Source organism: Pristiophorus japonicus, unplaced genomic scaffold (genome assembly GCF_044704955.1).
Source record: "Pristiophorus japonicus isolate sPriJap1 unplaced genomic scaffold, sPriJap1.hap1 HAP1_SCAFFOLD_79, whole genome shotgun sequence".
Taxonomy (NCBI): domain Eukaryota; kingdom Metazoa; phylum Chordata; class Chondrichthyes; family Pristiophoridae; genus Pristiophorus; species Pristiophorus japonicus.
Window position 1 is genome coordinate 667845 of NW_027254707.1, and position 9480 is coordinate 677324.

Genomic DNA, 9480 nt, shown 5'->3' on the forward strand with positions numbered 1-9480 from the left:
AGGCGCTATTTTTGTTGAAAACATCTGTAATCTTTAACTTTTTCCTGAAATATCGGAATGTCTATCCGACAGAACGTGAAACCGGATTCTTCCTCCACAAAATCTGCACGACCTGCCGAGTTTTACATATTTATCTGTTTTTATTCATTCTATTTCCGTGTCCCTTTTAAGGGGATTTGCTGTCTGTCCAAGATCATTCTCTGTCTCTGTAAAATGGTGTGCTATCAGACCCTTATCATTCTGTGTCTCTTTCAAAGGGATGTGCTGTCTGTCCCGGATTTCCAATTTGAAATTTCAAAACCTGCCTTTGGAGGTTAAGGAATATTAGTTTGTTTGTGTGTTTCAGACTGGGCTGGTTTTACGTCCCTCCCTCCCTGTCTATCACCTGTGGCTTCAATAACAGTCTCTGCGCCGCGTGGTCCTGAGCCCCACTGCACAATTGCCTTCAGGGATGATCGAAATCTCACTTTATTCTTTTAAAAGGGAACTGCTGTCAGTCAAGGGTCATTCTGCATCTGGGTAAAAGGGATGTCCTTGCAATCCCGGATCATTCTGTGTCTGTTTAAATGGGCTGGTTGTCAGTTCCGGTTCATAATCTTTCCCTTTAAAACGGATTTTCTCATAAACCCGGGTCATCCTGTATTGTTTGAGAAGGAGTATGATTTCAGCTGCAATGACCGAATTGTTAAACTATAGTGTTCCAATTTACATTGGGGTTGCCTGCGCCGGTGCGCACCCAGATCGCAGTGCATCTGTTCATTCACTCGAAATATGCTCATCTTTTCCGAAATCCACTCCTTGATATTGCAGTTGCCCCGAATTTGCTCGCAATATATACAACAACACAATGAATGTTGCTGGCAGCGGCCGCGTGGCCTAATGAATAAGGCGTCTGACTTCGATGACAACCGCAAAGTTATCAGAAGATTGCAGGTTCGAGTCCTGCCGCGGTCAACTTAGCTCGCTACGAGACATTTTATATTCTTTGTTGTGATTCTGCCGAGAAACCAACCATCTCTTCCAGTCACTCACCTGAAGTGAAGGAAGGCTGTTTGCTCAAAGAATCTCATGGCAAGTTTTCATCATTGTCGATCTGCATGCACGGGCAGAGCAAGCTGTAAAGTGGACTTTCTTGCACATTATTTCTGTTTGGATACAAAAAGCAGGAGATTGAATGGCTGACGATGTCTTATAGCAGAGACGAGGTGGCCGAGAGATTAAGGCGATGGACTGCTAATCCATTGTGCACTGCACGCATGAGTTCGAATCCCATTCTCGTCGCCGTTGTCTTGCAGCTTAACCACTTTTTGACATTCACATTTAAACTCATCGCCAAATTCCCCTTTTACTTTCAGGGATGCTGTACTTTCCTCATGTCATGTCTCAAATTAATAATATATTCGTCAAAAGGAGAACAGTTGCAGTACAATGGCGAGGGGCACTAATTAGATAGGTATCTGAGAGACAGCACATGCACGATGGGCCATAATATCATTTCTCACCACCGTCAGAATCTGAGAGCTGCGCTTTTCACTGTCGGCGGCTCGTTGGTCCACGGTTATGATTCTCCCTTCGGAATGATCACATTTGAAATGCGAGAGTCACGGGCCAAATCCCGGACGAGCCCCGCCATGTTTTACTCAAATTTCCGCTTCTAACAGCCGCTCGACATGTGAGAAAACAGACGTATTTCACGTTAAAACGTGTGATTTTACGCCGATGTTCCCTTAGCATCCAAATCCCAGAGCAAAGTGAAACCCGCCAAACTGAGTAAAGTGAAAATATCTCAGAGGTACTCGGCTCTGTGACTCGTTGGATAACCGAAAGCCTTGTTTGGTTCCGGCCGATACTTGATCAGTATATCTTCCTGTCTGTACGCATAAGTTCACCTCAATTGGGATAAGCATACATTCAGCGTCAATCTCCACCTCTGCCCTGAATATGAGTGCGTCCTGGTTCTCTAGAGCTGAAAAGATGAGAGAAGCTGCTTTTTGAATTCGTCCCTTGGCTGCCGAATTCAAAGCATACAGGAAATCAATCCGGGCTGGCAAAGCTGCCTGGTCTGATTAAAAGGCGGTGACAGCCTATATTGTAAGCATGTTCTCGTCTTCTGGCCTCAACATTAGGTTCAACGTATCGGATGATAAGCACCGCTCCCATTGTCTGGTAATGGTTCTGCTATTCCCACTAACACTTCCTCTGGACCATCCTTTGTTACGTTATTGCCCGATTACCACCCACTTTGCCTTTCTCCATTGTGCCATGTATTATTTAATCACTCCTTCGTTCCGCTGCATCACAAACGTTCCCATTTGACATTTCTCGCTGCGTATTTTTTCCAGGCGCTATTTTTGTTGAAAACATCTGTAATCTTTAACTTTTTCCTGAAATATCGGAATTATTATCCGACAGAACGTGAAACCGGATTCTTCCTCCACAAAATCTGCACGACCTGCCGAGTTTTACATATTTATCTGTTTTTATTCATTCTATTTCCGTGTCCCTTTTAAGGGGATTTGCTGTCTGTCCAAGATCATTCTCTTTCTCTGTAAAATGGTGTGCTATCAGACCCTTATCATTCTGTGTCTGTTTCAAAGGGATGTGCTGTCTGTCCCGGATTTCCAATTTGAAATTTCAAAACCTGCCTTTGGAGGTTAAGGAATATTAGTTTGTTTGTGTGTTTCAGACTGGGCTGGTTTTACGTCCTTCCCTCCCTCCTTGTCTATTACCTGTGGCTTCAATAACAGTCTCTGCGCCGCGTGGTCCTGAGCCCCACTGCACAATTGCCTTCAGGGATGATCGAAATCTCACTTTATTCTTTTAAAAGGGAACTGCTGTCAGTCAAGGGTCATTCTGCATCTGGGTAAAAGGGATGTCCTTGCAATCCCGGATCATTCTGTGTCTGTTTAAATGGGCTGGTTGTCAGTTCCGGTTCATAATCTTTCCCTTTAAAACGGATTTTCTCATAAACCCGGGTCATCCTGTATTGTTTGAGAAGGAGTATGATTTCAGCTGCAATGACCGAATTGTTAAACTATAGTGTTCCAATTTACATTGGGGTTGCCTGCGCCGGTGCGCACCCAGATCGCAGTGCATCTGTTCATTCACTCGAAATATGCTCATCTTTTCCGAAATCCACTCCTTGATATTGCAGTTGCCCCGAATTTGCTCGCAATATATACAACAACACAACGAATGTTGCTGTCAGCGGCCGCGTGGCCTAATGGATAAGGCGTCTGACTTCGATGACAACCTCAAAATTATCAGAAGATTGCAGGTTCGAGTCCTGCAGCGGTCAACTTAGCTCGCTACGAGACATTTTATATTCTTTGTTGTGATTCTGCCGAGAAACCAACCATCTCTTCCAGTCACTCACCTGAAGTGAAGGAAGGCTGTTTGCTCAAAGAATCTCATGGCAAGTTTTCATCATTGTCGATCTGCATGCACGGGCAGAGGAAGCTGTGGTGGACTTTCTTGCACTTTATTTCTGTTTGGATACAAAAAGCAGGAGATTGAATGGCTGATAATGTCTTATCGCAGAGACGAGGTGGCCGAGAGGTTAAGTCGATGGACTGCTAATCCATTGTGCTCTGCACGCATGGGTTCGAATCCCATTCTCGTCGTCGTTTGCTTGCAGCTTAACCACTTTTTGACATTCACATTTCACCTCATCGCCAAATTCCCCTTTTACTAACAGGGATGCTGTACTTTCCTCATGTCATGTCTCAAATTAATAATATATTCGTCAAAAGGAGAACAGTTGCAGTACAATGGCGAGGGGCACTAATTAGATAGGTATCTGAGAGACAGCACAGGAACGATGGGCCATAATATCATTTCTCACCACCGTCAGAATCTGAGAGCTGCGCTTTTCACTGTCGGCGGCTCGTTGGTCCACGGTTATGATTCTCCCTTCGGAATGATCACTTTTGAAATGCGAGAGGTCACGGGCCATATCCCGGACGAGCATCGCCATGTTTTACTCAAAGTTCCGCTTCTAACAGCCGCTCGACATGTGAGAAAACAGACGTATTTCACGTTAAAACGTGTGATTTTACGCCGATGTTACCTTAGCATCCAAATCCCAGAGCAAAGTGAAACCCGCCAAACTGAGTAAAGTTAAAATATCTCAGAGGTACTCGGCTCTGTGACTCGTTGGATAACCTAAAGCCTTCTTTGGTTCCGGCCGATACTTGATCAGTATATCTTCCTGTCTGTACGGATAAGTTCACCTCAATTGGGATAAGCATACATTCAGCGTCAATCTCCACCTCTGCCCTGAATATGAGTGCGTCCTGTTTCTCTAGAGCTGAAAAGCTGAGAGAAGCTGCCTTTTGAATTCGTGCCTTGGCTGCCGAATTCAAAGCGGACAGGAAATCAATCCGGGCTGGCAAAGCTGCCTGGTCTGATTAAAAGGCGGTGATACCCTATATTGTAGGCATGTTCTCGTCTTCTGGCCTCAACATTAGGTTCAACGTATCGGATGATAAGCACCGCTTCCATTGTCTGGTAATGGTTCTGCTATTCCCACTAACACTTCCTCTGGGCCATCCTTTGTTACGTTATTGCCCGATTACCACCCACTTTGTCTTTCTCCATTGTGCCATGTATTATTGAATCACTCCTGCGTTCCGCTGTATCACAGAAGTTCCCATTTGACCTTTCTCGCTGCGTATTTTTTCCAGACGCTATTTTTGTTGAAAACATCTGTAATCTTTAACTTTTATTGAAATATCGGAATGATTATCCGACAGAACGTGAAACCGGATTCTTCCTCCACAAAATCTGCACGACCTGCCGAGTTTTACATATTTATCTGTTTTTATTCATTCTCTTTCCGTGTCCCTTTTAAGGGGATTTGCTGTCTGTCCGAGATCATTCTCTGTCTCTTTAAAATGGTGTGCTATCAGACCCTCATCATTCTGAGTCTTTTTAAAAGGGATGTGCTGTCTGTCCCGGATTTCCAATTTCAAATTTCAAAACCTGCCTTTGGAGGTTAAGGAATTTTAGTTTGTTTGTGTGTTTCAGACTGGGTTGGTTTTACGTCCCTTCCTCCTTCCTTTCTGCCTGTCTATCACCTGTGGCTTCAATAACAGTCTCTGCGCCGCGTGGTCCTGAGCCCCGCTGCACAATTGCCTTCAGGGATGATCGAAATCTCACTTTATTCTTTTAAAAGGGAACTGCTGTCAGTCAAGGATCATTCTGCATCTGGGTAAAAGGGATGTCCTTGCAATCCCGGATCATTCTGTTTCTGTTTAAATGGGCTAGTTGTCAGTTCCGGTTATAATCTTTCCCTTTAAAACGGATTTTCTAATAAACCCGGGTCATCCTGTATTGTTTGAGAAGGAGTATGATTTCAGCTGCAATGACCGAATTGTTAAACTATTGTGTTCCAATTTACATTGGGGTTGCCTGCGCCGGTGCGCACCCAGATCGCAGTGCATCTGTTCATTCACTCGAAATATGCTCATCTTTTCCTAAATGCACTCCTTGATATTGAAGTTGCCCCGAATTTGATCGCAATATATACAACAACACAATGAATGGTGCTGACTTCGATTACAACCGCAAAGTTATCAGAAGATTGCAGGTTTGAGTCCTGCCGCGGTCAACTTAGCTCGCTACGTGAAACTTCATATTCTTTGTTGTGATTCTGCCGAGAAACCAACCATCTCTTCCAGTCACTCACCTGAAGTGAAGCAAGGCTGTTTGCTTAAAGAATCTCATGGCAAGTTTTCATCATTGTCGATCTGCATGCACGGGGAGAGCAAGCTGTGAAGTGGAATTTCTTGCACATTATTTCTGTTTGGATACAAAAAGCAGGAGATTGAATGGCTGACGATGTCTTAAAGCAGAGACGAGGTGGCCGAGAGGTTAAGGCGATGGACTGCTAATCCATTGTGCTCTGCACGTATGGGTTCGAATCCTATTCTCGTCGTCGTTGGATTGCAGCTTAACCACTTTTTGACATTCACATTTCACCTCATCGCCAAATTCCCCTTTTACTTCCAGGGATGCTGTACGTTCCTCATGTCATGTCTCAAATTAATAATATATTCGTCAAAGGAGAACAGTTGCAGTACAATGGCGAGGGGCACTAATTAGATAGGTATCTGAGAGACAGCACATGCACGATGGGCCATAATATCATTTCTCACCACCGTCAGAATCTGAGAGCTGCGCTTTTCACTGTCGGCGGCTCGTTGGTCCACGGTTATGATTCTCCCTTCGGAATGATCACATTTGAAATGCAAGAGGTCACGGGCCAAATCCCGGACGACCCCGCCATGTTTTACTCAAAGTTCCACTTCTAACAGCCGCTCGACATGTGAGAAAACAGACGTATTTCACGTTAAAACGTGTGATTTTACGCCGATGTTCCCTTCGAGTCCAAATCCCAGAGCAAAGTGAAACCCGCCAAACTGAGTAAAGTTAAAATATCTCAGAGGTACTCGGTTCTGTGACTCGTTGGATAACCTAAAGCCTTGTTTGGTTCCGGCCGATACTTGATCAGTATATCTTCCTGTCTTTACGCATAAGTTCACCTCAATTGGGATAAGCATACATTCAGCGTCAATCTCCACCTCTGCCCTGAATATGTGTGCGTCCTGTTTCTCTGGAGCTGAAAAATGAGAGAAGCTGCCTTTTGAATTTGTCCCTTGGCTGCCGAATTCAAAGCGGACAGGAAATCAATCCGGTCTGGCAAATCTGCCTGGTCTGATTAAAAGGCGGTGACCCCCTATATTGTAGGCATGTTCTCGTCTTCTGGCCTCAACATTAGGTTCAACGTATCGGATCGTAAGCACCGCTCCCATTGTCTGGTAATGGTTCTGCTGTTCCCACTAACACCTCCTCTGGACCATCCTTTGTTACGTTATTACCCGTTTACCACCCACTTTGCCTTTCTCCATTGTGCCATGTATTATTAATCACGCCTGCGTTCCGCTGTATCACAGACGTTCCCATTTGACCTTTCTCGGTGCGTATTTTTTCCAGGCGCTATTCTTGTTGAAAACATCTGTAATCTTTAACTTTTTCCTGAAATATCGGAATGATTATCCGACAGATCGTGAAACCGGATTCTTCCTACACAAAATCTGCACGACCTGCCGAGTTTTACATATTTTTCTGTTTTTATTCATTCTATTTCCGTGTCCCTTGTAAGAGGATTTGCTGTCTGTCCAAGATCATTCTCTGTCTCTGTAAAATGGTGTGCTATCAGACCCTCATCATTCTGTGTCTGTTTCAAAGGGATGTGCTGTCTGTCCCGGATTTCCAATTTCAAATTACAAAACCTGCCTTTGGAGGTTAAGGAATTTTAGTTTGTTTTTTGTGTTTCAGACTGAGCTGGTTTTACGTCCCTCCCTACCTCCTTCCTTCCTGCCTGTCTATCACCTGTGGCTTCAATAACAGTCTCTGCGCCGCGTGTCCCTGAGCCCCACTGCACAATTGCCTTCAGGGATGATCGAAATCTCACTTTATTCTTTTAAAAGGGAACTGCTGTCAGTCAAGGGTCATTCTGCATCTGGGTAAAAGGGATGTCATTGCAATCCCGGATCATTCTGTGTCTGTTTAAATGGGCTGGTTGTCAGTTCCGGTTCATAATCTTTCCCTTTAAAACGGATTTTCTCATAAACCCGGGTCATCCTGTATTGTTTGAGAAGGAGTATGATTTCAGCTGCAATGACCGAATTGTTAAACTATAGTGTTCCAATTTACATTGGGGTTGCCTGCGCATGTGCGCATCCAGATCGCAGTGCATCTGTTCATTCACTCGAAATGTGCTCATCTTTTCCTAAATCCACTCCTTGATATTGCAGTTGCCCCGAATTTGCTCGCAATATATACAACTACACAATGAATGGTGCTGGCAGCAGCCGCGTGGCCTAATGGATAAGGCGTCTGACTTCGATTACAACCGCAAAGTTATCAGAAGATTGCAGGATCGAGAGTCCTGTCGTGGTCAACTTAGCTCGCTACGTGAAATTTTATATTCTTTGTTGTGATTCTGCCGAGAAACCAACCATCTCTTCCAGTCACTCACCTGAAGTGAAGGAAGGCTGTTTGCTCAAAGAATCTCATGGCACCAAATCCAGGGACCCCTTACACTGAGGCACAAAATTCCTGGACCCCTAACACTGAGGCACCAAATCCAGGGACCCCTTACAATGAGGCACCAAATCCAGGCACTACTTACACTGAGGCACCAAATCCAGGGACCAGTTACAATGAATCATCAAATCCAGGGACCACTTACAATGAGACTACAAAATTACAGAATTACACAGAAATGAGCCACTCGGACTAACCAGTCTGTGCCGGTGATTATGCACTGCTTGATAATGAGATAGCCTCAGTATGGAGAATGGTCATGCCGGTGAAAACAGCTCCAGTTAGGGGGAATGGTGGATAATGAATGAAGAGACGATGGAGGAATCAGACGGTGACTGGTGGGGCCTGGTGACAGATTATTGCCAGAAGTCCTTTTCAGACAGGTTGATGATTAGATGTAACCAGTGCAACAACTGTATCCATCTGTTATTGTTCCAAAATACCCAAATCTAATGTCACTAATTTATTTTTCCATGAGAAATGTAGAGATTACGATGTGTTGTTGACAGAAAGAAATGAGGCTTGTGCAGGAAAGCTGGTTCATTGAATGAACACATTGTGAGGCTGTTTTGTGGCTCGGATCTGTGAGGTTAAAAACATGAAATGGAAAAGGGCATGTCCAGTAACACTTATATTGCCAATAGTGCTTTCTAAGTTAATCATTATATCCTAAGCCGAATATCCTATTGACTATCCCAATCACTAATTCCAATCCTAAACAAATAACCACAAACCACAACCACTAAACCTACATCTAAACCCAGCCCCTAACCAACGCTAACAACATAAGAAACAGGGGCAGCAGCAGCCATCAGGCCCCTTCAGCCCACCCTGCCATTCAATAAGGTCTTGGCTGATCTGATCTTGGCCTCAATTCCGCTTCCCTGCCCTCTCCTCATAAACCTTGACTCCACTCTCTTTCAAAAATCACTCTATCTGCAACTTAAATATTTTCAATGACCCAGACTCCACTGTTCTTTGGGGTAGAGAATTTCAGAGATTCACAACCCTCTGAGAGAAGAAATTCCTCTTCATTTCCATGTTAATTGGGGCCCCCCTTAAGCTCAGATTTTGCCACCTAGTTCTCGATTCCCCCACAAGAAGAAACAGAGATCAGTGGGGAAGCTAAAAACCTGATAAAGAAAGTATTTAAACAATTATTTTGATGCAATAAATACTGCAAGGTATGTTAGTAACAAGTAATTGTAATCAACTAACCCATCAAAATTAGCAAAGGCAATTACAAAGATCAGAAAATTTCAAAGTTGATCACATGCAGTATGTGTGAAGATCTATTAACCGCATTCAGCAATCGTTAAATACAGAAAATAACAGATTTACATTCTTACGAAAGATAGTTCTTTCAAG

General features: G+C 44.0%; 5 non-coding genes across 5 annotated transcripts; all 5 read left to right on the forward strand.

Moving 5' to 3' along the window:
• The first annotated feature begins 865 nt into the window (after positions 1–865).
• trnar-ucg (transfer RNA arginine (anticodon UCG)) lies at positions 866–954 on the forward strand. Its single transcript is given in 2 exon segments — positions 866–902; positions 919–954. It is a non-coding gene; the product is annotated as a tRNA-Arg (tRNA).
• Positions 955–1199: 245 nt separating this feature from the next.
• On the forward strand, positions 1200–1281 carry trnas-gcu (transfer RNA serine (anticodon GCU)). Its single transcript has one exon. It is a non-coding gene; the product is annotated as a tRNA-Ser (tRNA).
• Positions 1282–3209: 1928 nt separating this feature from the next.
• Positions 3210–3298, forward strand: trnar-ucg (transfer RNA arginine (anticodon UCG)). Its single transcript is given in 2 exon segments — positions 3210–3246; positions 3263–3298. It is a non-coding gene; the product is annotated as a tRNA-Arg (tRNA).
• A 243-nt stretch (positions 3299–3541) lies between these two features.
• trnas-gcu (transfer RNA serine (anticodon GCU)) lies at positions 3542–3623 on the forward strand. Its single transcript has one exon. It is a non-coding gene; the product is annotated as a tRNA-Ser (tRNA).
• Positions 3624–5856: 2233 nt separating this feature from the next.
• trnas-gcu (transfer RNA serine (anticodon GCU)) lies at positions 5857–5938 on the forward strand. The gene has a single exon. It is a non-coding gene; the product is annotated as a tRNA-Ser (tRNA).
• The last annotated feature ends 3542 nt before the right edge of the window (positions 5939–9480 follow it).